Source organism: Agelaius tricolor, unplaced genomic scaffold (genome assembly GCF_023055355.1).
Source record: "Agelaius tricolor isolate 1412-34295 unplaced genomic scaffold, bAgeTri1.0.p SCAF_14, whole genome shotgun sequence".
Lineage (NCBI taxonomy): Eukaryota > Metazoa > Chordata > Aves > Passeriformes > Icteridae > Agelaius > Agelaius tricolor.
Genome location: NW_027269274.1, coordinates 14,692,185 through 14,719,544, shown reverse-complemented (window position 1 = coordinate 14,719,544; position 27,360 = coordinate 14,692,185). Strand labels below are relative to the sequence as shown.

At 50.5% G+C, this 27,360-nt stretch overlaps 2 long non-coding RNA genes across 5 annotated transcripts; both read right to left on the bottom strand.

The window, feature by feature from the left end:
* Positions 1-41: 41 nt before the first annotated feature.
* On the bottom strand, positions 42-13,311 carry LOC139595973 (uncharacterized). Of its 4 annotated transcripts, none has more exons than XR_011681193.1 (5): positions 12,983-13,311; positions 10,913-12,054; positions 5,981-8,561; positions 5,637-5,783; positions 42-1,763 (listed from the first exon to the last, which is right to left on the bottom strand). It is a non-coding gene; the product is annotated as an uncharacterized lncRNA (long non-coding RNA). The 4 variants fall into 4 exon arrangements; XR_011681192.1 differs by having other exon boundaries at positions 42-5,783; positions 5,981-6,103; positions 6,754-8,561; XR_011681194.1 differs by having other exon boundaries at positions 42-5,783; positions 5,981-7,990; positions 8,468-8,561.
* Positions 13,312-19,692: 6,381 nt separating this feature from the next.
* On the bottom strand, positions 19,693-24,877 carry LOC139595691 (uncharacterized). Its single transcript, XR_011681092.1, has 3 exons — positions 24,310-24,877; positions 24,091-24,231; positions 19,693-20,004 (listed from the first exon to the last, which is right to left on the bottom strand). It is a non-coding gene; the product is annotated as an uncharacterized lncRNA (long non-coding RNA).
* Positions 24,878-27,360: the final 2,483 nt, after the last annotated feature.

Genomic DNA, 27,360 nt, shown 5'->3' with positions numbered 1-27,360 from the left:
AGAATGAGCTACAACATAGATGTTTTTATCCGTGCATCCTTGTTTATTTTTAGAGTATCTTCCCTGTTGGTATCCACTACTATAAATACAAACCTTTTGTGCTGCAACACTAACATTTCAAGACAGGAATGTAACTGGAGGCACCCTTTGGTTTCCTTCCATCTTTTACATTCCTTCTCATGTGAATCAGTCCTCTGGTACCAGAAGTTTTCCGTGCCTCACACAAACTGTTCCTGTTACAAAATAGATTTGATCTTTCTCTTTTTAATGAGCAGGATGACATTAAAAATGTGGTTCTGTATGAGCCACTTCTACTGTAATCTATTTTCACCATGCAGGCAGTCAAACATTGGTGGATTGCTCAGAGAGGTTGTGCAATCTTCCATCCTCGATTGATTTCAAGATCCAACTCAACCATCCCCAGGTAACCTGGCCTGCCCCCAGGGCTGACCCAGCTTTCAGCCAGAGATTTGACTGGAGCTCAGCTGTGGTCTCTTCTCTCCTGGGTTATCCTACAAACCCCGGCTCTCCAAATTCTTGTAAGCATGAGTGGGAATCATTCCTTCTCCCCAGTCTGGGACAGATAAGCCATTTCATTTTTTTCTCCCTAACTTTTCATCTCTTTAGCCTCTTAATATAAACTTTGTCAGCACACATTGAAGGGAAGAGGCAGGTCTATTTCACCAGAAGATTCCCAGGCTCAGCAACCTGATTAGGTCTCCTCAAGTTTTTTTCCCCAGCTGGCTGAATTTCAGCCAGAACTGGGCTGTACCTTGTGTAACAGGAAAAATATTGCTCTTAAAACACTCCCCCACACGCAAACAAACACGTGCACACACAGAGTCTCAGTTGTAATGTTGTTGAGAACTGTGCTGTTCAAATGGCATTGTCTCTAGGCAGAACTTCAAATTGATTTGTATCTGAAGACACTTTTCTTCTGGTCAAAATCTGCTTTTCTCAAAGCTGAGATCCAATACTGAAACCATTTCAGAGCCACTGTCTCTCTCACAGTCATTTATAGACCCTTAACACATGAAATATGCCAAGAGGGCTATATTCCTGAGCCTTTAGTACAAAAGCAGCACTTGGATGTGCAGGGGTCCCTGCCTCCTTTCAGTCTAATTCCTAAGGCTGGATCCTAATGAAAATACTGACTTAAGACAGCATTTGAGCACATGCTTAACTTTGAGCACAGCGAGTGTCTCATTGCAAAACACTCTGTGATTTCAGCAGGACCGGGCTCTGAACCATTCATGGATTTCATTGGCATCAGCAAAATAAATGTCTTGTTGTACATCGCTTTTTTTGTGACTCAAGTGTGCCCAAGAAAGCGGAACAGCAGAAGCTGTCCACTTCCCCTTGCCCGGTTTATTTTTACCACTGGTTGCTGTGGGAAGCTATTGTGATTCAGTGTGGCAGTAGGAAGTTCCTAACACTGCTCTTTGCAGCAGAGGATGTTGAGGTTCTTATGCAAGCCACAGGCACAGTGAAAATAGCTGACCTTTCAGAATGTTTATCAAGGCACCTCCAATTCACAAGGGGAGCAGCAGCAGCTTGTGCAGAGAGCTAAAATCTGGGTCTAAAGTCCCTGTTGTGCTGAAAACAGCCCAGAAATCTTACAGGGATCCTTTTCGGTGGTGCGAGGGAGGCAGGTGTAGCCGCCAGCGTGTGGTCCTGTGAAACCAGAAGAGAAATGTTTCACCTCCATTCTGCGGTCGCATCAGCAACCACATCAGTTTCGGGACAGGCTCCAGACGCGTCACCTGCGGAGACAAGTGCAGATTTCACTCTGAGAAGGGCCAAAGCAAAATAATGTCACTTAACAGAAGGGCGACACCCTCTGCCTGCCCAGCCGGGACCTGAGGGCCACTGGAAGAGCTTCCCCTGGCTGCTCCGGGCTGGCCGGGCAGGGTCGCGGCGCTGGGTGCCGGTGCCAGCCCGTGGCCGTGCTGCCCTCTGGAGTCAGCCGCTCACAGTGCGCCCAGGCAGCCGAGGCACCGGCCCGCCGCCATCCGGGACTGACACCCGCGGGGCTTCTCCCGTCAGAGAGGAATCCCTGCCTGCAGAGAGCTGCGGCCATCCCCCGGAATCCCCACGTTTCCTGAGACATGGCTTGCAGGCTGGGGCCAGGACATGGTGTGCCAGCACCTCCTTCAGCCCAGCGCGGCTGGCAGGGCTCAGGGGTGTTGGTGGTGTTTGTCTCCCCATGCTCAAGGCTTTGCTGACAGGCAGAAGAACAACACTTGTCCAGAAATGGCCCCTGCCCTGCCAGCCCGGAGCAGCCAGGAGCCAGGGGAAGCTTTTCCAATGTCCCTCAGGTCCTGGCTGGGCAGGTAGAGGATGTCACCTTCTGTTAAGTGACATTATTTTGCTTTGGCCCTTCTCAGCTCAGGTCCCAAAAGCCCCAAGTGCTCATGACAAGGACTGCACAAAGTGATAACCACTCTACATGTGGATTCATGAAATTGTAGAATATCCTGAGTTGGAAGGGACCCACAGGGATCATTGAGGCCAGCTTCTAGTTCTGCCCAAGACCATCCCAAGAGTGCCACCACCTGCCTGAGAGCATTGTCCAACCCTTCTTGAACTCCAGCAGGTTTGGTGACCACTGGCCTGGGGAACCCAGGGTTTGCCATCATCCCCATACCACAATACCAGACCTGACCCAAGTTTCTAATACAGGTTGTGTGCATCTTTCTGGCTGTTTTTCTGCTGTGGACAGGCTCCCTCCTCCAACAGTCCTTCTGCTTGATGCCCAGTGCAGTGACCAGGCAACTCCCCCTTGCCCACAGCCCCATCTTGCTGGCTTGGCTTCAGAGTGCTTTTGTCTTCACCTGTCCCCACCTCCCATGATGCTGGTGCAGATGCCAGGCTCAGGTTCCTCATTTCCATCACCACCACCTCTCTTTTCCCAGATTCTCTGACTGCAGAGCCCACTGGCCTTTTTGATGTTTTAGAAACAAAGACCATGAGTCATGGCAGAACACAAGGTAAGTGCATCATTAGCAGATGCCTGCCCAAAACCCACTCCAGGCCCTGGCAGCCCCTGCAGAGGCATCACTCCCAAGGATGTGACAGACCCTACTTTGAGCCAAGGAGGGAGGCAAGATGTGAGTAAAGGGCAGAAGGTGTCACACCCCTAGAGGATGCATGGTACTACCTACAGCTTAGGTGAGGAAGGGGCTCCTCAGGATTTACAGAGTAAAGTAAATTAGAAGCTGGTCAGAAGTTAATATATATTTTCTTCTTAAAAATGAACCTCTGAAAAGCTTTTTTTTTTGTAACCTGCACTTTCTCCACAACACTTCACCACCAAAGGATTTTCCTTCCAGCCTCTCCCGCAACAAACCTGGGCTGTAGCAGCTGAACCTTCATAGGACTTACGTTCTCACCACTCATCAGCTGTTTGCTACATCTAAGAAGAGGTATCAGGTATGATTGGTGGCCCAGATACCAGCCCATAAAGCTACTGAACTCTTCTAGAAGGAGTTTCACCTGGCTCAGGTGCCTGTGATCGAATATCCATCAGTACCAAGACAGGAAGCACCTTCCTGGCAGCTTAATGCTGGACTGGCAGCTCAAAGCTGTGTTTTGTGAGCAAGATTTCAGCTGGGAATTTGCTCAGGTAACCTGGGCCCTCAGGCCGGCTTCTGGTTTGCTCTGTGACGTTGAGTGAATCCACAGTTTTGTGTACTTCCCATGTGTAGAATGGGGCTGATACCTCCCATCACCTTTGCAAGAGTTTGGGTGCTAAGGAACCAGGCAGGTGGGCTGGTGTGATGTTAACATCCTCTTGCAGTGCTGAATTTCTAGGACTGAATCACTTTTTTCTATCTTTAAAAATAAATTTTTAAAAAAGACTTTTTATTTAACTTCAGCTTCCCTTCCTAATTACTTAATGTAGTAGGAGTTATTTTGTCAGGAGAGGGCACTTGTTGATGGTTTACCCCATGTTTCATTAATGCACGGAAGAGGTTAACTCCTGGTAGTTATGGTAGCAGATGCATGGTTTTAACAGGGGAAAAAAAAATCCCCAATTTTACTTTCTACTCTTGCACTAATTTGTGACTATTTTTATCAATGTTAGCACTGAGCCAGGGTAAAAATACTCCCTAGAAAGTTTAGAATTTACATTTGTCTTCATATATATTCAGCAGAAATCCAGCTCCCCAGCCTCCGCACTGCCTAATCTGGACTCATTAACTTCACCCGCCCCCGAGAAAAATGTCAGATGACTTTGGCCTGGCGAAGCCTTTCACCCACAAACACTCAGCAGGAGGGTCCAAGTCTCCTGTCTGCAGCAAACAATCCCCGTGGAGCATCAGCTCTGGCACTGCAGGCATCCAACTCAGCCATGGGAACAGATTCACGCTTCCTAACACAGCCCTGCCTCGGGGCAAAGTCTCCGATGTTGGGCTCCATCCCGTGGGGATGCTGAGCCCTGGAAGCATCTTCCACATGGCAAGGCAGATGGATGGAGGCTGGGGAAGAAGCACCACAAGGAGAAACCTTTGTTGGAGCATCTCCTGAAACACAAGGCAGCCACAAGCATGTGGAACTGGCATTGCCAGGCCCTGGGATAATGCCATTTTCCTTCTATTAAATGGACATAACATTTGGCTCTCTGAGATGCCCTTTTCCTGCACAGCTGGAGACTTTCATGTCAATGTGTCAATGAACTCTGCTCCAAAGACAACAAAATTGCTCTCTGGCAGGTTCCTGCAGAAGCAGCAAACCATCCCCTCCTGTGCAGTGGGGCCATTACCATCTCACAGCAGCCCAGAGGGGCTGAGGCTGGAGGTCCCTCTGAGGAGTGTCCAGTCCAGCTCCTGTCTCACTGCAGCTTCTCTTAGGGCAAGTATTGCCCCTACTATTGGGTATGCCAATATCTCCAAGGATGGAGGCTCCACACCTTCTCTGGGCAAGGAAGGTGGTGCAGTATTTCACCATCCTCACAGTGAAAAAGGGAACTGACATGTCCCATGCTTCAATTTGTTCCTGTTGCCCTCACTGGCCACCCAGGAAAAGTCTGGCTCCATGTTTAGGGTTTGAGGAAAGCCCTGAATTTTTCAGGAAATGGGTGTGTTTTCTATGAAACCCAGGAGAGAAAGGGGGCTTATGTTTAAGCTGGAGCCAAGAGCCCAGAGGCTCCCCCAGCAAGGGAGGGCAGCTCCAATCTAATTAAACTGAGAAAACATCCTTAAGCATCACCATTCCCCTTCTTCCCTGCTTCACTTCCTGAGCTCCAGGCTCCTTCCAGAGGAAGAACTGGAGAATATTTAAGATTATTTATCCTTTTAGCAGTGAGTTTTAAATGAGGAGGTCTGGAAGCTGCTCCTTAGAAAATTCTCCCCTGCAGAGGACCAGAGGAGGGGAAAGCTCCAGTGCTCCTTTGGCATGAGACCCTCCAGAGTCTGTCACTGCAATGATGGAATAGGACAGGACACTTATGGGACTTAAGAAGCCAATAACATCTCCCCTGGCTCGGGCATGTGTTGGACACAGCCTGCACAGCCTGGAGTTGAATACAGACCTCCATATCCCATTTATTCCTCCTTTTGCATGCCAGAAAAACCCTTCCTCCCTAGAAAAGAGTGAAGCAAGAGAGAAATGGTCCAAGACATGGAATGCAGGACCTGTTGGTGCTGTCTGAGCCCCGGCCCTTGGCTCTGCTGGGCTCCATCCCTCCCTGGCTCTGCAGATCCAGCACGGCGCCCGCCCCGCACACGTCAGTTCCTCGGCAGCTCCTCCAGACAGCCAGGCTGTTTTCAAGAAGCAATTTCCTGCAGAGGAAGATTTTTTTTTTCCAAGGAGCCTAAGTGGGGACTTCCTGGTGCAGGCTTTTCATGGGAAACCATTGTGAGAACAGCTTCACCACCCACCAGGAAGGGCTGTCACTGAGCAGGCTGCACCCCACTCTGTGTGCCCAGCCCAGCTTCCCAGTGCATGCCCAGGGGCTGAGTTTGTGACCCTCACTCACCTCCCCAAGCTGCTGCTGGGATGCTGACTTGTGGCAGGGGAAGTGGACAGATGGTGAAGATCTGGATGGGGTGCAGGCAGTGCAGAGCCTTCCAGGGAAGATTCTGCATGGCCTGTCCCTCTGCTGGGAGAAGATGTGGGAGAAACTGAGAGGAGACATAAAGACTTCACCTTACTTTGGCTCTCCAGCCTTTGCATTTTCCCTCCTCACTATTCTGCTGGTCTGATTTCAAGCATGGCCACCAGCTACCAGGACAGGCTTCTCCCCACACAGAGCTGGGTGCCACTGCTCCTCAGCCTGGTTCTGGGAGGCACCTGGGTGCTCCTCTGAAATGCAAACCCTGCCAGGGCTTCTCCCACTGCTGCAAGAGAGGGGCAGCCCAGCTCAGCTCTGCTGTGGTGGAGCCAGGGCAGTCCCAGTGGCTGTGGCAGCACTGCCTGGCATTTACACCAGAGCCCAGAGGCAGTCCCAGCACCATGGCAGTGCCCCACAGCCCTGGCTATCAGTGAAACCCCAAAATGTACCAGTTAAACCCTCAGCCAACACAGACCCTGGGGCAGCAAGTTGCACTGTGCTGCTGCTTCTCACCATGGGTGGTGTTAAAGTCAATTATTGCTTATATCCTTTTACTCCAATGAGCTGTGCAGGTCTCCCAGACAGTGCATGTTCCCTTCAATGCTGCTTTTCATTCAGGCAGTTGTTCTGGTTTGAGTGTGTTTTGTGGCTATGGATGGAGAGGCAGCCCAGACTCGTGCCCTGCACTGAGCTCTCACCTGTGCTGTGGCAGCACTGCTCTCCCATGAAGAAGTTCTGCTGGACATCTGTGAAGATGCTCTGGCTCCAGAGGTTTTTTCCTTGCATCAAATTCTCTGGTTTTGCAACCTCTCACTGCAGTTAAAATAAAACTAAACAACAACCAAGAATCCATTTCCATGAAGCATTTCAGGAGCAAGGGGCTGGTTCCTCTTTCAGAGCATCAAAAAACAACTTCTATTTTCCTCACAGCATTAGCAATGTTCAGCTGAGCCCTGCTCTTTTTTCCCCCAAAAAAGTTTAGTTTCCAGGAAACAGGACTTTATTTTGAACACAAAGCATCTCTTTGGCCAGCCTGAGACTCTTGGGTACATTCACAACTTTTGAATACACATATACGACCTACAAGAACAGGACCCAGCATAGAGGGAACTGAAACAGGTCTCAGGGAAGAGTCCAGTCCCTTCCCAACCCACCACTGGCTCTATTGTGTGATGCTGGGCAGGTCCCTTCCCTCTGACTGTGTCCTGTTTTCCAAGCCTTGAACTGGGGTTTAAGATCCTTCATGCAGGACTCTGCTGGACCTCAGAGTTGGCAAGAAGTATCTGAAACGCTCAAAAGGTGCCAATCCAGTTTCTGGCAGCAGTGCTTGATCAAGCTGATTGTGAGAAAGCACCACTGGCTCATGGTCAGCTCGTTATCCACCAGGACCTCCCAGGTCTTTACCTGCAAAGCTGTTTTCCAGCCAGCTGGTCCCCAGTTTGTACTGGGTCATTGTACTGGTGAGTGGGGTCATTCCTCCTTGGGGGCAGGAGCTCCTACTCCCTTTGCTGGACTTCACAAAGCTCCTCTTTGCACATTGAGGTCCTTGTGAATGGCACCCTGGAAAGTGCAAAGCCAGGGGAGCAGGGAGAGCTCACAGCATTCCATAGCTCAGGTGGTGGATCTTGGAGAAAAGGATGGAGTTGGAGACACACATCCCTTCCCTTCTGCCCACAACAGAGGGGGGCACCAGCCTAGGGACACCCAGGGCACGAGGAAAGGGGGATCCTGCCAGCAGCTGGTGCCATCCCAGCACACACTGTGCCTGTGCTCCTTCACTCACCATCTGACAAGCGAGGAAGCAGCACTCAGGGAAGGAGGTGACCGGGCAAATTCAGTAAAGACATCGCAGGGAATGAGTCACTGGCTCTGCGAAAGAAGCCAGGCTCTGGAGGGAGAAGGGCAGCAGGAAAGAGGAACACTCCCAGGAGATGGCTGCAGGATGATTAAAGGCTTTTACTTGGACCTTGCATCGGAGACCCCCCTGCCAGAGGAGTGAGAGCAGAGCTCTGGGTGAGCCCACAGAGCAGCTGCTGCCCATGGGGACACAGCAGTGGGAGCTCAGCTCCTCAGGGAGGCTGCTCCCAGAGCAGGAGAAATCACCCACCTAAGCCAGGCTTTTCTCAGGAAAGGCTTGGCTCTGGTGGTGACATTTCTCTTGGGAAATATTATTTCCTTGAAAACCTTCAGGTCAGCTAAAAGCTTTTAGCACAGTGGCACCAGACACACTGAGCTGGTTGAGTCAGAAGGTAATTTCCAACACATGTAAGGCAACTTCCGAGGACAAGAGAGATTCATCACCATGTTTTCCTGGTGACACCTTCAGTTGTTTTGCTTCTAAGAATCAGCCTTTTGTTTACTGTTTTAGCTTATTTCCTTGTGGAGAGCCTTTCATTTACTCCCCAGCATTACCTGTAGCTTTTAATCCCAGCAGGTGAAGGAGGTGGAAGAAGAACAGCTCTTCAGCAGCAGGGCCAGTGTGCCAGAAATGGTACTTTTTTTTAAGCTGTTCATAAAGATAACAAGAGATGAAAAGGTTGTGTCAGGAGGGGGATCTTCTCTAGTTGGAAAGCACGAAATACAAGAGCACTGCTGTCTCTTCTGCTGGGGCCCTGGCATTTCTGATCTTACTGCTCCAAGGGTTTGCCCTATGGAGCAGATGCCCCAGAAGGGCAGCCAAGGTGGACGGGTGGATGGGAGAGAAGCTGCCAAGGGACTCACACCCATCCTAGAGGGGCTGCAGTGCCTCAAAGAGAGAAGAAAATCTGGCTGGAAAAAAAATCTCAGAGCCCAGACTTGTTGGGTGAAAGGTGTTGGAAATGCAAATCATTAATTTAAAGAACTGGGCCAGGAACCAGGGGTGCCAGGCTGAGCTGTTATCTGCTGCATCAGCTGCGAGCCTGGCTCAGGATTTCAAAATAAAATTAGACTTGCAGTATATGTCTTTAAATATTTAAATTACTTTCAGTAATTCATATGGTGACATTTAAACAAAGTACACCAAGCAAACGGCTCCCAGTGCTAAAAGGAAATGTTTGCAGGTAATAATATTTAATTTAAAAGGGAACAGCTGATATCAAGGCAGAATCTTAATGCTGAATTCAACCTACATTTCTCTCTCAACCAAGCAGGGAAGAATAAAGACCCAGGCCAGAAAATGGTTAAAGATGTAGAGTGGTGTGATTGAAGTGCTGGTCCCAGACACCCCAAAGAGCTGTGAATTATATGGGTGCCCAAATATTTTCAGGATCAGGGCTGCCGTAGTTTTGTGGGCTCCTAGAGGTGGGGACAAGCAATTTCATGCTGGGAAGTGAGGACCAGGGGGCTTGGTCATGCCAACCCCTCCTGCCACACTCACCTGCCCTCCCACAGCCTTCCTGGGCCCTTTGCTGTGAGTCTGTTCCAGGAACTAAAGGGAAAATCCATCCTGGGTGCAAGCAAGCAGAGCTCAATGAAGTCAGCTCACACACAGCAGCTTCGCCGCGGTGCTGCCGGCCAATTTGGAGAGCTTAGCTGGGTCTGTTACATCAGTCACACTGGATTTCATAACATCAGACATTTCAATGAGGGTGACTCATTCTCTCTTGAAGGGTATTGTATGTATGAGCAAAGATGATTAACTTTTGCTGAATGGTATGATTTCTGGGATGGGAACTGCTATTAATTAGGAGCGGATCTCAGATGTTCACAAACCCTGTTTTCATGGCCTACTTTGTATATTTTTCTCCATTCTACTTGTTTTTTTAGCTCAGGATAAATATTAAAGTGCTCTTCCCTGCTATCTGGCACTAAGGCAGCCAGATGTCCAGCAAAGGCATCTGACTTTCATAGTCAGGCATGGCCCATGGCTCAGTTCCTGTGGCCAAGCTTCAGCTACTTGCCCTAAAAAGCTCAGTTTTCACATTAAAAGCAAACAAAACAAAATAAAAGGGAGCTTCCAGCCTGCACAAGTGCAGCAGATAAAGTACCAAGGGAGGTAAAATAAGCACAAGTGGCTCAGAATGCAAAATCCAAAGAATTATCCTTTCTCACCCTCCCCCCAAATTTTCTTTATCGAAAGAAAGCTGGGGGCTTTATGCTAATCTCATGCTTCTGGCTGTTGAGATTGAGGTTTGGGGGTTAACACCACCAACGATCCTTGGGATAAAGAGTTTGCCAGGTTCAGGGAGAAAAATACCCTTTCAGCTGCACTGGCTGCAAAGCTGGACAATTTACCAGCACAAGGGTCAGGGTGTTCAGTGCCTTCAAGCACATCTGCAGCACCCAGCACTGTGGTCCTGCAGGAAGGGCCTGGAGAGATTCAGACCAGCCAGCTTGGAAAAGCCAAAGGAGGCAGGCATAGGATGGGATGGAGCTGTCCTTCCCCACCCCAGGCAGTGCTGGGGGATGCCAGGGAGCAGCCAGGCTGAAGCTGGGGACCTGACAGGTCAGTGTTTAACAGCCAGGCTGTTCAGTGGCACCTTGCCACCACCTCATGATCCCCAGCATCTCCCCTGGGAGGACAAGGTCCCCTCCTAGATCCAGCCTATCAGCCCCCTCTTGTCCTATCCCATGGCACTGGCAGTGAGCAACACAACATCCCACAGAGCCAGACATCCCACCCTGCTCCAGCTCCACTGCTGTGGGCAGTAAAACAGTCTGGGAACAGACAAACTGTGGTCAGTCCCTCTGCCTGGCCAGCAGGGAGCTGGAGGAAGTGTCCTGTTCCTGGTTCCTGGTGAGACACCACCATGAAAGGCAACTGTGACTTCCAGAGAGGGAAAAGAAGGGTCACGGCTCAGCCTGTATTCTTCCAGCAAGGATGAGGTTCACGTGCTTTGCCCAATACCCCATCCCCATGGCCCCTCCAGCACTCACAGCACTCCTCAAATGTCAGGCAGGGACTGTGAGCAGCAGTGAGGCAAACAAAGGTCACTGGATCTGTGCTTTCCCCTTCCATCAACTGAGGCTGCAGGAAGCTCCTGGGCACAGGCTGGAGAGCTGGTCCTGCTCCAGAGCAGGCAGCGATGAGGAGCATGAGAAGCAAACTCAAGAGAAACAATTGTTTGTAGTTAATTGAGACAAGAAGAGATGATTTTTTTTTTATTAAAATTCAGGGCTGGGCATTTGAGCACAAATGGGGGGTGAGCAGTGAAACTGCCCTGTGGGTGGGCAGCCCTAACCTGTGGGGGTTTGGAAGCTTCTGGGGCAGTGACTTGCTCTCCTCTACCCCTCCTGCTTGTCACCAGGCAGGGGGCAGACGGGTGACTTGCCCTGGCTCAGGCACTGCACCCAGGCTGGTGGCAGCACACGTGGAAGCACCTGCTGGCCAAGCCTCCCTGTAACCACCAGGCTTGCTCTGGAGAAGCTGGGAGGTGTGGGAGCATTAGAAGGCTTCTCCTTCCAGACTCAACAGTGAGGAATGTGCACTCGAAACAGAGATAGGGCTGGTTTCACTTGTGCTGCACACCAAAGCCAACCATGAGGCTCTCGGAGATAAAGTGGCATCTAGGGGTAGGAAAACTCCACAATTCACCTAAAATTTGCACCCATAAAACGGCACTGGCAGATCAAAGTGTGGATGTGTGATTCAGGCACAAGCCTGGGATGTGTGAGCCAGTGCCCAGGCGTGCAAGGAAGGCTGAGCCACGCAGCACCAAGGGTTTCCTTGGAGACTGACGCACGAGGGGCTTCTCCTCCACAAGCAGCACTTTCTCCCTGCCTTACCAGGCAAAGGAACACCCTAAATCCCATCCCCACCCTAAATCCCATCCCCACCCGGAGAGCCGCTGGGGGAAGGGGCAGTGCTGAGAGCCTCCAGCGGGGTTTTCCTCACCTCCGAGCACTTTTCCTGTTGCGCAACTCACTCGTGCTTCTAAAAAAGCTTGCTGGAGCAACAGTCTCTAAGGCGATTTCCATAACAATGGGTGCAGAAGAACGATCCACGCTGCTGGAGCGATTTGCTCTCTCACACGCTTGCTGAGGACCGGGCACACCGCAATTCCAGTGGGGAGATGTTCCTGTCAATGAGAGAAAAGGAGTATTTGACTGAATTGCCCTCCGCGGCTGCTGGAAAGCTCCCCACAGGCACTGCTGTCCATTGCCTGGCCAGGGGGCACAGGCAGGGCTCTCTGCCCTGCCCCAGGGCATTGCCAGAGTCTGCAGGCACAAAAACACCCACAGCAAAGGTACAAAACCATAGAAAATGCTTCCACACCTTTGGCTGGCGTGTCAGCAGTGCCCAGCAAACACACACCATGCAGGCACCTGCAGAGGGGCAGGACCCAGCAGCTGCACTCTGACATCGGCCAAAGCTCCTGCTCCACCTCAGGCCTTAGTCCTTACAAGGCCCCCATGTGTTTCTCTTTTATCTCACAGTTCTGGGTGCTCAGCCCCAGCCAAAACCAACCAGGTTTGCTCCTTCCCCACATCTTTTCCAGCTGACCCATTAAAATCAACACTCAGCCACTGCCTCCAGTTTACATCGCTCACATCCTGCCATTACAGCTTTGTTTAAATCCGTGCAGAGCTCAACCTGTTGTCAGACAGACACTAATTGGTGTGTTCCTAATTATTTGTTTCCATCTTAAAACCTGTTTTTCAGCAGATTGCAGCTTTATTTTAATACATGCTTGGCTAGAGCTTGATATACTGGTTGCCAGTAACCTAGACACAAATGGGATTGCATTGCGCAGGGGGAGCAGGGGAAAAAAAGAGACTCGAATTAAGAGCCTGTTCATAAAAATGAATTAAACAAAATTGTGAAACAAGCAGCACTGTTACATTGCAGAAGATTGTTTCTGTATTCCTGTTTCTACCTCTTCAAATAAGATGAACCTCTGCATTCACAAAAGGGCATTTGAAACATCTCCTTACACAAATGCTTTGACCACGTTTTTTTATGTCATCAAAGCTCTAAAACTTAGGGTTAATCCTTTTTATACTCACATGGTTGGTGTTAAAAATTAGCTCATCAGTGGGTGACCAAACCAGGATCAATCTCCAATTGCTTTCCAAGCATGTGAATGCAGATGCTCAGGCACTGTCCTCAGCCCCTTCATTCAAGCAACACCAACAAGCTTTTCCTCTTCCAGGAGCAGCCCTGGCCCTTTGTATCTTGGTCATTTTCACACAAGTCTTCAGAGGGCAGGAGAAGTAGCTGAGGTGCTGCTCCAAGGCAGCTGACACCTCTGGGACACACCAGGCAGCACAACCAGTGCTCTGGGGCCTGCCTTGCTCCATTCTCTCTCTGTAGCTCTTTCTCCTGTGCTGAGGATTTTGGGGTCTCCCATCTAAAATGCAATTAGGGAAACAGAGGCAATTAAACAAAAATAAAAACATACGTAATTTGCTGGCAAGTAACTTTTTAGTGCAGGTCATGTTCTGCACAGCCCTGACTAAAGCTGCTTGCAACAGTCTCACCTTTGGCTTCTCCTCTCCAGCTCCCTGCCTTTCCCTGGCTGTGGGAAAATGCAGCAAGAGCATCCCACAGACAAGAAAGCCTCAGTCCCCCAGCCCAGGGGTTGTGAGGACACCCACCCACCCACCCACCAGGACAGCAGGAGCCACATGAGGAGTGGCAGTGTGCAGTCAGCAGCACGCTGTCTCTCTGGCATAACCTGGCCTCTGGTTGTCTCCACAGTCAGCCACAGAGGCAGAGTGAAATCCTTGTGCAGCTCTTTCCAGCAGTGGAGACACTCTAAGTCATTGATTTCTCTGCAGGCTTTTTGTCAGCAGACAAAGGGGCTCAAGAGCTGATGCAGCCAGTGGGTGTGAATATGTACTTCCCAGGAGGAGCTAACTGCTAGAGGGAATTGGGTTTTCAGTTGTCAACACAGTGGCCTGGGACTTTGTAGGAGACACCCAGGTTGAGGGCACAGCCCTGGTCCATCTTGCCCCTGGTGGGCAGAGGCCCAGCTGAGAGGCTGAGAGAGGGCAGCATCTCCAGGTGAACCTTCTGGTGACCTTCTCCCTCCTGCAGGTCTTGGATTCTGTGGGATACATGGCCCAAAGTATCCCACAGAGGTATTCCATCAATGCCAAGCAGCATGGAGGTCACCTGGGAGAAGGCCTTGGCCAGGCCAAATTTTGGGGTTGACTTCCTGGTTTGGTTCTTGTGGAGGAGCATCTCATGCAGACACATCTGCCTGCAGCCATGAACTGAGCCAGTGGGGATGGAGAGGGCCCATTACCTCCTCTTAGCCCTTCCCTATGTCCACACAAAGACATTTCTGGTGAGCTTCTACTCCTTTTTTTATACTAAAAAGGAAAGAAAAGAGGAAGATACGCACTTGATGTTAAGGAAATCTAACAGAGCGTGCAGCAATCCAACTGCTCAGACACATATGCCTCCTTCCTTCTGCTCCATACCAGCGAGGCTGTGCCATATTTAGATCTGGCTCCATCTCTCACAAACTTGACCAACTGTTCCTCCACAGTGTCATCTCTGCTTGTTTACCCCCAAACTGTTCACTGAAATCTTCAATTCAGTGAGGGGAAAATAATAATGATAATAATTTTTAAAAAAGTTTTCTTTTTAATGACAGGAAAAGCACTAAATGCCCAGAAAGGCAGATCGTAACTGTAGTGGGTAAAGAGGTCAAAAGATCCCTTGGTGAGTCATCATCTCCATCAGGGACCTCCAGTGTGAGGAGGCAGAGGTGCTTCCTAGAAATGAGTGGCCCTGGGGTGCTCCCACAAGTGTGTGCTCCCACAGGAGTGGCCCTGGGGTGCTCCCACAAGTGTGTGCTCCCACAGGAGTGGCCCTGGGATGCTCCCACAGGAGTGGCAGGTTCAGTGACCACACATGAAGGCAGGCACAGAGCTGTGGCCACACTGGGGTTACCTGGGTGTGACTCCTCCAAGGAGCTGCCCCGTGCAGAGCACTGGGCATCTGCAAAGAAAAGGGGTAACAGCCTCCCTGAGGGAAAGGCTGAAAGTACAGCTTTGTTACAAGTAGGACACATGGGAAAGAGCAGAGAGCATCTCCTGACCTTCCTCATTGTGCCAAACCATGGCAAGTTCACCCCAGTGTTTGGCCTCAGCACTGGCACAGGAGCCAGGCAGAGGTGGTCTTGCTCCACGCTTTCAGCCATGGTTGTGTCACACATGAGGCAGAGGTGAGCCCTTGTCCTCCCACACACAGTCAGGAGCCTTGGAGACTTCTCTCTGAACATCCACACCTCTGTCTGGCTCACCTTTGATGTCAAGACACTGCAGTCTGCTGGAGGGCCTGGTGCCAGCCTGGCCTGCAGCCTCGCAGGGTGTGCAGCACAGCACCCCCACACCAGCCATGGGCCTTGTGTTCAAAACTTGCTCACACTCGAGGCAGATCTTAGGGAGTTAAGAGCATTTTCTTGGCTTGCTGTGCTGGTGGAAGAGCAACTTGCAGCACAGCAGATGGATAAAATTCTAATTTGGGTTTCACATGATTTATATAAATAGGCTTAGACGAGGTTGTGCAGAGATGGCACAGTCATCTGCCAGCCTTGCTCTGTTTACCTCGAGACCCTCTCCTCCCCCTGTTAATGAGCACCCAGCAGTGCCTTGTGTGCTGGCAGTAACGAGTCACCTCAGCTGTGTCACCTCCTGCCAACGCCACCGCCCCGGGCTGTGCTCCCAGCCTCCTGCCACCCCACCTGGCTGGGCACAGCTTTTATGCTCATCCCTCAAACCCAGGGACGAATTGTCAAGGAGCACACCACAGTCATGACTCCCATGGCTGGCTCAGGAGGGTGGGGCAGGGTATGGACCACGCTGCTTCCTACCCAGGTGAGTGGGAACAGGAGCAGGGCTCTCCCAGCCCCCCTCACTCACAGGACACCAAGTTCTGCTGGGGCCTCTCCCCGGGGTGGGTGGCTCAGACTCAAGGGACACCAGTGGCCCCACTGCCACCCTCATGAAAATGACACAGTAACTCCCCCTCCTCCCCACTAGTGCGTCACCCAGGAGCCTTCACCATATCCTGACAGAAATCATCAAACACAGCTTTGTCAGGTTTAGTTAGAAACCTCTTCCTCATCTCCACTGCTCCTCTATCCCTCAAACGGTGACATGAGCTGGTGCTGCTCCTAAGAAGAGGCTTGTGACAAACAGGGCCAGGTCTGGCTCCTGTGAGGCTCCAGCATGCATCTGCTGAACATCTCCATCACAGGTGTATTGTCTCCTAGAAATCAAATGTGATGTGATCCCAGCAGGAAAAAAGAAGAAAACTAACTGCTGGTTTCTTTTAGTGGTCACCAGCAGCTGGATATGTGACAGCTGCATCTTCCCAATGTCAGATACAGCTCAGGGGTCACTCACACCTGGTGCAGAGGACAGGGGCAGGGCTCTGCTTTTAGCACACATTGACCACCAGATATCCCAAGGTCTGAGATGCAGGGGCAATCAAAGCAAAAATGCCAGGTCTGGGCTGAAATGGGACACAAGTTTGTCCAGTTTGAAGGCCAAAAGCCGGACTGCCAAACAGAATGACACTTCTCCCAGTGGGTTTAAAGTACCCCATGTCACACCATGTTACATTGTCATGGAAAACCTCTGCCTTTGAGTGCCTTTGGCCCTGGCAAAATGATCATCATCACAAAGCAGATGCACAGTTTGAGGTAGAAAATGATGGAAACATCATTAAACTAGCCCAGAGTTTGTCTGCCTGAATCCTCATTTTTACAACCTGATTTTCTACAGAAACAAGGTTCCCACAGCCACAGCACCCCTGCACCCCTCCTCTCCTACTCTCCTGCTTTTCGGACACTTTCAGCCACAAGGGACTCCCAGTTATTGTGGGAATGTGCATTTTGTGAAGGTGGGTGGCTGATGAGGAGGTGATGGTGTGTGTTTGGCTTTTACTGGCCAGTGAGAGCTCCTGCACATCCTTTACTCCCCAACACAAACCCATCGGAAACCAGGCTTTGCTGGCTTCCGCAGCTCGTGGAACAAGTTGTGTTATTTGTATCACTGTATCCTAGGAGCCCTCCTTTCTGTCCTGCACAGTCCCTGGCATGAGCAGCATTTTCCACGGTCAGCCTGGAAGGAGGGAGCAGACTTTAACCCCTCAGTGCAAAGAGAAGATTCCCACATCAGGTTATTTCCATGCAAACCTCCCTGTGAGAAAAAAAGCCCTCCTAGGACCAAGGCACCGTGCAGAGAAATCTCAATGCCAGCAAGGGGTTGTCTCTAGGAGAGGTGCAGGTGGCTTGGGAACAGCTGGGGACCCTCCTGGGGGGCTGCTTGATCCTTCACAGCTCCTGCAGCCAGTGCCATCCTCAAACCCCACCTTCAGCCTGGCTGCTGCCAAAACTCTCTGATCCAGCCTCTCTTTCCAGCCATGAATCATAAACCAGCTCTTTACCAGCTGGGATAAGGCTCTCAGGTCACCAAAAAAAGGAAGAGAAATAGATTTCTCAAGGACCAAAGCCCCTATGATTTGACAGAGCTTCCCTGCTCGTGCATCTGTGCTGGAGGAGAACAGTGAAGTTATGCTGGCAGGTGGAAATACCTCTGCCCAAGGAGATGCAAGCAGAGCCAGGTCCCTGCTCTGGGCCATGGTGGAAGGTAACAGGAGCCTCATCAGGAACCTCCAGCCTGAGATGAGCAGGCCAAGCCACACATGGTTTAGAACTTCTTGGGATCTGAGCCTGGTACAACCCCAGGCGCAGAAGGGGAAGTCTTCAGGGAGATCACAGCCACCCCAGTCCTTGCTGTCCAGGTTCTTCATCACTGAGCTCCTCCTTAGCCAGCCTCAGCCACATCAACATTTCCCCCCTACTTGCTCCTGTTATCCCAGATCTGCCCTAATTATGGGCAGCAGAGAGAAGAAGGGAAGCACAGAAGGGCTAGAGACTCAGGTCAAAAAGTGGTGGGGTGCTGGGACTCCAGCAATTCCTAAGAGATCTGCACATGTCCCGTGGATGAGGGCTAGGAGAGACACAAGGTAGAGGACCAGGTGGTGCATGGAGCCCCCCCGTCAGCCCCTCCAAGGGCTCAGAGCCAAGCTGGGCTCTTTGCAGTGTTGGTTGTGGCATGTGTGGGCCTAAAAAGCTGGATCATGAAACTTCTGTTGAGCTTGGAGGGTCAGTTTGTGCTGCCCTGGGAAAGAAGAGCAAGTGGCAGGTTCAGGGCACTGCCAGCAGCTGGGCAGAGCGTTCCTGCATTTCCCAGTGCCCACAAGAGTGGCAGATGAGAAACACGTCAGGCAGAAAATATTTGGGGTTTTCTTCTAATAGTTGCTGCCTCTGTGCTGAGGACATGGAAAAAAAAAGGGCTGGATCTTCTGTCAAAACCATTTCCCACTACTGCAATGTTTTTAAGCAAAACCAAGCATTCCAGAAGAGAATGGGGAAGACACCCATAAACCAGAGAAAATAACTTATGGTTAAAAAGGTTTCAGAACTGTGTGATTTAATTGTTTCTGGATTTCATTTCAGAGCTCATTTTTCCAAAGTTTCTAAAAAGCACCTACTTAGTAGTAATGGCAAAGATATTTTCTTAGAGAAGTGTGAGTAGCTTGTAGAGGCAATGTTTGAAAAATAATAAAAACTAATAAAACTTTGCTTTTACAGAGCACAAAAATCACATTTGTCTAAGAATGTACTTACAACAGCAGGATTTCACCAGCCTGTGAACCAGCAGTTGGTATGGATTCAATCTCTGAGGCTTTCCCAGTGTCTTAGCAATTAAGTGACGTTATTTCAATCCCAAGCAGTAGAATTTCTTACATCTTCCAACAAATACCCCGTCATCAAGCTGGAAGCTTTGACGAACAAGACAGCTGATTCCTGCCACAGATCACAAACCTCTGCTTCCCTCTGTGAGTCAACACTAAGCAAAGATTTCAGTGTGAACACTGAAATCACAAATCCAGCCTTGATCCATGCCAGCAGAAAAGTTTGGAAGAAGCATCTACTGAAGCTTCTTCCTTGAGCGAGGGACTTTCCTGAGCTGGAGGCTCAGAGTCACGGTCTGTCCCTCGGGACACAGGGGCATCTAAGCCTGGGTTATTCTGGTCCCATGTGGAGTGAAATCACCACCATTTCAGTGCCACTGGTCCCCATTCACAACTCCATTCACTCCAGAGCATTCCCATGGCCAGATGTTTATCACTCTTGTGTCACCCTCCAACTATTTTGCAGGGGTGGTAGGAGTGGCTTTTGGAAGACATTTGAGTACACACACAAACACAGGCTTGGGCTGCTGTGTGTTTGGACAAATAAATAAGTGCAACTAATCAGTAGAAATGTTTTTATGCTAGCTGTGACCGGGAAGAGAGGATCCCAGCCCTGCCAGATAAAAATCCCCGTGGGGATTTCTAAGTGCACCCAAAACCAGCTGGACTATGACCTTGTTTGTTCACCCCATGGATTTGTGTGGGCGAGGAATTTAAAAAATATAGGAAGCTTTTAAAAAATAAAACTAAGTAAACAAAATAACCCCTCTGCCTCTCACCTTCACACAGTCTGAACTGCTGGAAGAACAACATGGTTCTGTGTGTTGGGCAACACAGCCATGAGCCAGCTCTCTCCAGCTCAGGGCTGGAGATGCAGCACTGATGGAGGTGGTGGCTCCTGCAGCTCCCAGCACCCAGAACCAGCAGTTTCTGTCCAAAATAACCACTCATATACATGTATTCAAAAATACCTAGATTTTCTCTCCATTTATAACACACCTTGGAAGGTGAGCCTGTCTGGGAGTGCTTCTCCTGGCAGCAGCAGGCAAGCAGCAGCTCTAGTACAACACCAGTAGAAATGTTCTACCCCAGATAAAGCTGTCCCAGGCCCACTTGCCTTGATGTCCAAAACAGATGCTGCAGGATCTGGTGTTCCTGCTGGTTACAGGCAGTGATGAACTGTTTCCATATCAGGAGATGGTTTGGAGAAGGCAAATGATGAATCAGCAGCTGGTGCCTGGTGATGGCTCAAATAGAGCAAGGTTGTCAGGACCCTGTCAACCTGTCAAGGTTGTTTTGGTGTCAGGACCTGTACAGGGGAGGCAAAGCACAGCTTGAGCATCCACTGCCACCCTAAGTACTCTGAGATCATTGCAGCACACAGGAAGCCAGAACCCATCCCTGGACAGGGCAGCCCATCCTGCTGAGGTCAGTAGGGCAGATGTGCTCAACACCTGGCAGCAGGTCCTAGCCCTGATCCCTCTGAAACCAGCAGCTAAAGCTCCCATTTAGCTTCAATGGAAACAGGATTTGGCCTGGATCTCAACTAAACCCATGACCATCAATGGCTTTGCTTGGGGTTTAATTCCCTGGATTAAAGGGAATTTGCCCCACAGTCACTCAGGGAGCCCCAGCCCCCTGGGCAGAGCTCAGCACCCACATCCCACCAGCACTGTGCTGCAGCCAACCAGAGCAAACTGACCCAAGGGCTCTGGGTTTAAACAAACAAACAGCAAAAAGAGAAAGAAAAAGGAAAAAAAGAAGAGCATTTATTTCCCCTGCAGCTGTGCTCTCCCGGACAGAGGATTTCTGTGGCAGGACAATGACGCTTTATGCAGCGAGGTTAAGTTTCAGTTACTTGAAACTATCAGCTCTTGTGTTCCAATCAGCTTATTACCTCCACAATCAAACAAGGCTTCCCCATGGGCAAGGATTGGGTCATGCTGTTCAACTGGACACAAAGGTCAAGCAGGGCTGGGTTTAAAGGGATCTCATGGGAGCTGCCCAAGGCTGCTTTGGGAAGGGGGATACAGCAGGTGTATTATTCATACTGCTGGGAGAGGCAGGTCCCACGTGCAAGAAAGAGGAACCCAAAATCAGGCTCTAGAGTTGGAGTTTTGGTTCCTAAGTGTCTCCTCTGATAGCAATTTATTACTGTCTAGCATCAGTCTTGGTCCTCTCCAAAATAATTAAGGTATCTGCAGACCCAATGTGACATCTCCAGTAGAATTTCACTTTATCTTTCTTCAAGCAAACCTCCAACCCAGCTCTCTCCTGGCAGTTGCCTCTCCCACCAGCTGTTTGGGGAGGGCAGCACCTCTTTTAATTACCTATCCAAATTCTCTTCATGACCCAAATGGAAAGAAACAGCCCTAGATCCCATTGGCTGCAGTTAGGCTCAGCTTGGGAAGTTACTCAATATTTGGGCACATCCCACAGTCAGCAGCACATAACATGTGATGAAGATAATTTGCATTTCAGGGCTGCAAAGCTCAAGAGAGCAGATGCTAAAGCCTGAGTGGTGCTTCTGAGCTGAGGCTGCAGGGAGGCAGTCAGAGCACAGGGAAGCACGTGCTGAATGTCACCTGGGGAGGCCATGGCTGATGGAGCATTTGCATTTGTCCCCATGCAGAGGACTCACAGGGATTTACAGACCAACCTGGTGCCATGCAAAGGGCAGGGGAAAACACCCCTCACACTGCACATGTGTGGAAGGCAACATGCAGTGGAACAGGAGGAAAACAACTTGCCTGCATCTTCTTTGCTCACACCAGAACTGCTGCTCCTCCAGTTAAAGCTGGATCCCTGTCAGCCCCTGTAGCACTGCAGCCTGGCATGGAGCAGGCAGCAAGCCTGGGAGCTGTGCTTGGAGCTGCTCCAGCTCTGCACAAGCCTCCAAGGGAAAAATGTGGCTTCCATGTTCTGATCCACTCCCTTGTCCAGAGGTGAGATGCATCACTGAGCTGTAGAATGAAGATGTGCTGTGGGATCAGCTTGCTACCCTGCAGTCTTGACTACCAAAGGAACAGATATTACATTATTAGACTCCAGAGCACAGCCCCAGCTCCCAGGAATTAATGCCCTGGGAAGGGAAGGTGGGGGAGCAAGACAGAATTCCTGGGGACCCACATAAGCAGGGAGCTGCTTGGACCTCCCTTCTGAGGTGCCTGCAGCAAAGCACTAAGGAAGCTCCCAAACACACAAGGCCTTGCAAACCAAAAGCCTTTTTCTTCCTCCCAGCTTCCTTCCCAATTCCTTGGGATCCCAGTCCAGGGGAAGGAGGAAGCACAAATGCAGAGGAGTTCAGCAGAACCTTTGTGAAAGTGGCATGAACCACGCCCCAAACAAATCAGGACCAGCTCTGCATCCCAGACCCACACACCCCTTCCTCCATCTCCCTTAGGTCCTGTCCTTACAGGCACCACCTGAGCTTGCTGCTGGCTCCTCATGCCAGGGGACATCCTGGCCTTGCCAGGCAAGCCCCAAATATTCTGCACCATGGAGCAGAAGCTCAGCTGGGCTTTCTGCATCAGCCAGCTCTGCCTGTCCCTCAGGGGCATGGGCCAAGAGCAGCCAGAGGCACTGGTCAGGAGCTCAGGGGATGGCCTAGACATGACCACCATTTCATATGGGGATTTCATACCTTCCATCTTCAAGTAGCTCCTAAGCAGCTTGATTTAATGATCCCACAGGTTTCCACCCAAGCCCCAGGCTATGGGGAAATTTGCACAGGTGTGGCAGTGTCTCATTACACAGCAAGAAGGAACAGCTCCTGGCCCTGTGCACCAGAGCTTCCAGAGTGCTCTGGGTGCTCCCCCTGCCTCACCCCCTGCTCCAGGTGCTCCCCACGTGAGCCTGGGCACCTCTGAACTCACCAGCACTGGGAGAGGGGCTGGCACAGAGAGCTGAGGCTGGGCATGGACTCCACCTCCCCTCACTGCTCTGTCTGGTACTTGCCATCCCACAGTCACCCAGGGTGTGAAAAGGCACAGGGTAAGTGAGCTAAATACCATAATTATTTAATGTAATTAACCACAGCATTGAAATGGGCCCAGTACCAAGGAGATAGGCTGCTAGAAATCTTCCCTCCTCTTTTTAGAGCACCAACCCTAACACAGGAAAGGCTTTGTCATATCTTCCCAGTAAGGGAGTGGAGAGGAGTAGGTCCTGCTTTTTGTTTTGCTTTTGTTTAATTAATATTATTTTCAGAGATTGTTGTTCCTGACTTCAAAGAGAAGCCATGTCTCATCTCAGGCTCTGGCACTGCAAGATGCCAGCATGACCCCACATTTCTGGACAGGTGCTCACACTGGTTTGGATCAAAGCAAGGGAGGCAGCTGCCTTCCACATCCCCATCAACTGCTTCCCAGGGCTGTGGCCAGCACCTTTCCAATGGGGACAGTGAAATTAATTCACTAATTACTTCCATCCTTTGGTGTTTCAGGTGGGGCAGCTTACAAGAACCATCCATTCTGCATTTCTACACCTTCTCAATGCAAAACAGACCATTTTAAAGCATTTTTGGTATTCCAGTGGAGATCTTTTCAATGAACCTGCTTCTCACTCTTGCCAAAGCAAAAAGAGTCCTTCCTTGACAATACACAGTGGATGGGCTCTGGCCACATGCAGCCCTTGCACCAGGACTGGGGTGTTTCTGCAGTGCTCTTCTGAGGTGATGGTGGGATGCAGGGATATCTCACAGCATACTGAGGCTTGGGTTTTTCACCAGCAATCAATTCAGCCCATAAAAGTTGTGCTGCATTGGGAGGTCCCCCCCTTGTACTTCAGATACAGCTGGAGAACATCACTGTGACTGTAAATGGGGAAATCCTCACCTCTCAGGACTGTGGGGCTCAGCCACCCTGGGTTCATAGCCAAATAGTCAATGCCCTCCTGTCACCTCCTCCAGGGCCATCCAAACCCCCACTGTGCCCCACAAGCCAAAACACACCTTGAGGCTCTTGGGCCTTTGAGCAGAGCCACCCAAAGCTACATTATCATCCCTGGCTGGCCCCTGGTGGAGCAGCATCACTTCAGCATTTGCAAACACTGCCTGCATTGGGGTATGAGGATGAAGACATCCTTGGCAGGGCTCTCCTGGGCTCCCTTCCAGCAGCCCTTGCTGTGGGAGGGGTGACCAGTCCCAGAGTGCCTCTGTGAAGTCATTCTGTCCCAAGAGCCTTCTCCTCCCTGCCATCCTCAGGGGGCACAGCAGCAGTGTCCTGCTGCAGGCTGTGCTTCCAGAGGCACCCACAAGGAATCCTGGCTGCTCACAGAGTGCAGCAGGGTGCACCCAAACGAGGGCATGGAGCAGCAGCCCCCAGGACTCCTGTTCAGTCAGCTGGGTGACACTGCTGGGAAAGGGCTCAGGGAAAGCAGGAAGGAAACAACTCACCCAGCTCAGTCTGTCTTGAGCCTGATGCTGTGGATAACCAGGAGTCCATGGGCTCAGCAAAGCCTCTGCCTACCCCAAGAACAAGAGTGTGGAGCAGAGACCCGTGTGGTGCAGAGCAGGAATGCAAGTGGATGCAGAAACCTTCATTTAAATCAGAGAAGCAAGGCATTAGTGATGATTATCTTCCAGAGGGGCTCCAATAGGAAAGGAGGCACTCACCCCTCACTGCAGCAAGGGTTTCTCCTCCATTCTCTGTGTTCAGCACAACAGCCAGGCAGAGAGGGCAGGGAGCTGTCCTGGGGGGTGCTGGGTGCCAGGCTGCTGACCCTGGGAGCAGGGCATCCCTCAGAGCCAGAGAGAGCAGCTGGGAGTAGCTCCCAAATTAACAGGAGTGGGGGCTGAGCTCCTGTGCTGGAAGTATTTAAAGATTTTCTGGGCTGGCGTCTTCACCTCCTCGTCCACCCCAGCAGCACCCGCCGTGGTTTTACCCAAAGACAGTCCCAGTATAGCTCACCCTGCAGTGCTGGGGCTGCATCCTGCCCTTCCAAAAGCTTTTCTCTGCTCAGGATGCCCCTGCCAACACACCCACAAACACTCACCTTCTGCCCCAGTTTCCAAATCAAATGGTTTAATTTAGGGCTGGATGAATTATTTCAAGTGGGGAGGAAAAAATGACAGGCAGAAACTGGAATTTCTCTGCCTTTTTCCAAAAACTAGCACGAGCCATTTCTTTAAAGTTCTTAAGAGATTGACCAGAAAATTAAAAACATTTGGTCTTTTCATGACTTCCTCCATTTTTTTGCTATGACAGAAAGCAAAAGAGAATATTGAAACCACAGAAAATCATTTACAAAAGGAAAGAACATATCATTTCTCAACTACAACACAAGCAAGATTTTCAGTCTTTTTTAGCATCTTCACTTTCTACCTTCTTACTCCTGGAATTCAGCAGAAGAGGGAGATATCTTAAAAAGATTCAGGAAAAAAAAGCTCAATTCCACAGATTCTGGCTTCTCATGCCCAGGAGAAGTTGCCAAAATTTACTGATACTTGAAGACAACATACTAGCACTGGAGCAGTGATGGTGGTGGCAGTAGCCAGGAATTGATTTGAAATTAATTGGGTTTGATGGTGTTTTTACCACTTTGTGTTCCCTTCCATGCCATTGGGGTTCAATGAGAGGCTGCAACACAACCCCTTTGGGGCTCAAAGCTGTCAGCCAGAGACAGTAACATTTCTCCAGGCTGGGGACAGCAAAGCCACACACAGCTGCTGTGAAGCTGCATAGCTGGGGTTTGCTCATTTGACTTCCAAACACAGTGCAATTTGAGAATCAGCTTCCTCTGAGCAACTTCCATGACCAAGTCTGAGATAATCACAGATCTCGTGACCTGCTGGCTGCTCTGCCAGCAAGAGGGGAGGCACTCAGGGACGAGTGGATCTGTCCTGAATGCTGGCAGTCAGCTGCCCACAGTTTGTTCAGATGGCCAGGGGACACCAGCTTGGCAATGAGGTGTCCTTGCATGTCCCAGAGTGAGAGAAAGAAAACATATCACATGAAAGTTGTGTGTAGCTCAACGTGCTTTAGAGGTGCTCTTTAAGGGGCCTACAAGCTCTTGCAAATCAAATGCACCTAAATACCAAACGGATTTCAACCTAATTCCAGAGGTAACACCACCTACTCACATGCCAAAGCAGGGAGCAGACAGCTTGCTAATTAACGTGTCTCCTTCATGAATATTGCACTTCCCGAGGAGGAATTTGGTGCTCAAGCAAGAGGCTGCTGAAAGGGAGCCAAGCCGGGCTGAGCAGCGAGGATGCTTTGAAACTGCTGAGATCCCTCTGGCAGGGCTGGTGCTAAAGCCAGCCCCTGGTTTTCACACCCACTGGCTGAGTCAGTGGGTGCCACCCGGGTGCCACCTCCAGAACACACTGTCAGCTCACAGCCACATCTTGGGGGCCACAGCAGAGGCCGTGGCTGGGATGGGAAGGGGAAACACAAAACCACAGGATGTTTGTGGTACTGAACCTCTGTGACAGCACCTGGGGCCTGACCTTTTTTAACCACAACCAAACCCCTCCCTAGAACCTTCTGGGAGCTTCCTCAGGCTGCAATACCTGCCCCAGCACTACCCTATTTTCTGTTGTAAGCAGCCACCAGGGCAGTGTCCAACAGTCCCATCCATGCACAGTTGTCACACAGCCCCACACACTGAGCTGGGAAGAGCCAGTTTTGCCAGCCCCACTGGAGCCAATCAGGCAGGTTTCCCTTGGCCAGGGCTTTCAAAGCTCTCCCATGATGAGGCATTACCTTGGTCTCTGTTTCCCCTGGCAGACTCCTTTGATGTTACCCCATGAGACTGAGCGAGGAGCCACCACAGAAACCTCACCAAGATACATCTGGCACTCTGAGAATGCAGCAAGGTTCCTTGGTGTCCTTCCCACACCAGCATCCCCAGTGCAGATGAGGATCCCCATCTGAGCACAGCTCAGATGCCTGGTGCTCCAAAACCCACGTGGTGCCCAAATCCTGTTGGTCCTGTGTATGGCTCCATACTGAAGCAGAAATGACACTCCTAAGCCCACCCAGGAATTTCACTTTACTAGTTGTAGTTGAACTGGACAGGGAAAGGCAGGTTTGACCACATTAAAAGGGTTCCTGCTTTTTTAACCAAAGTGCTGCAACTGCAGTGCTGGGGTCAAAGGACTCATCATTTCAGATCCCTGCAAACTCAGCCACAGTGCTGACAGTGCTGGAGAGCAACCAACCAACAGCCCCAACATCATCCACCAGCACCAGTGACCTACCAACAGTCCTGTCATGGCCTCATGTGGAAGAGACTTCCAGAAGTACCAAATGGACCCCCTTGGACTACACCACATCTCCAGAGGAGACCACCTTCATCACTGGCCAAGCAGAGAGTCCTGCCCAGCTCCTGCTCTTCACAGATTAAATTCAAGGGCTGTGTGTGAGCTCTCCCCACAGCCTGGCTGTTGGCATTCAGCCCGTGACAAACAGCAGCAGGCTCCAAGCTGAGACTGAATCCCACAGCATTAAAGCCACTTCTGAGAAAATACACAGCCCATGTTATTACCCTGTGGGACAAGCAGGCTTCAGAGACCTGTTCTGTAGCCCTTTCTGGACAATCACCCCTTAAATATAGCTCCTACTACATGTGTGCATGAAATCTGCTTGGCAGAGCAAAAAAAAAAAAATCCCAGAAACTTCACTCAATCTTCATTAGCATTTCCAGCATTGCACAAACAGCC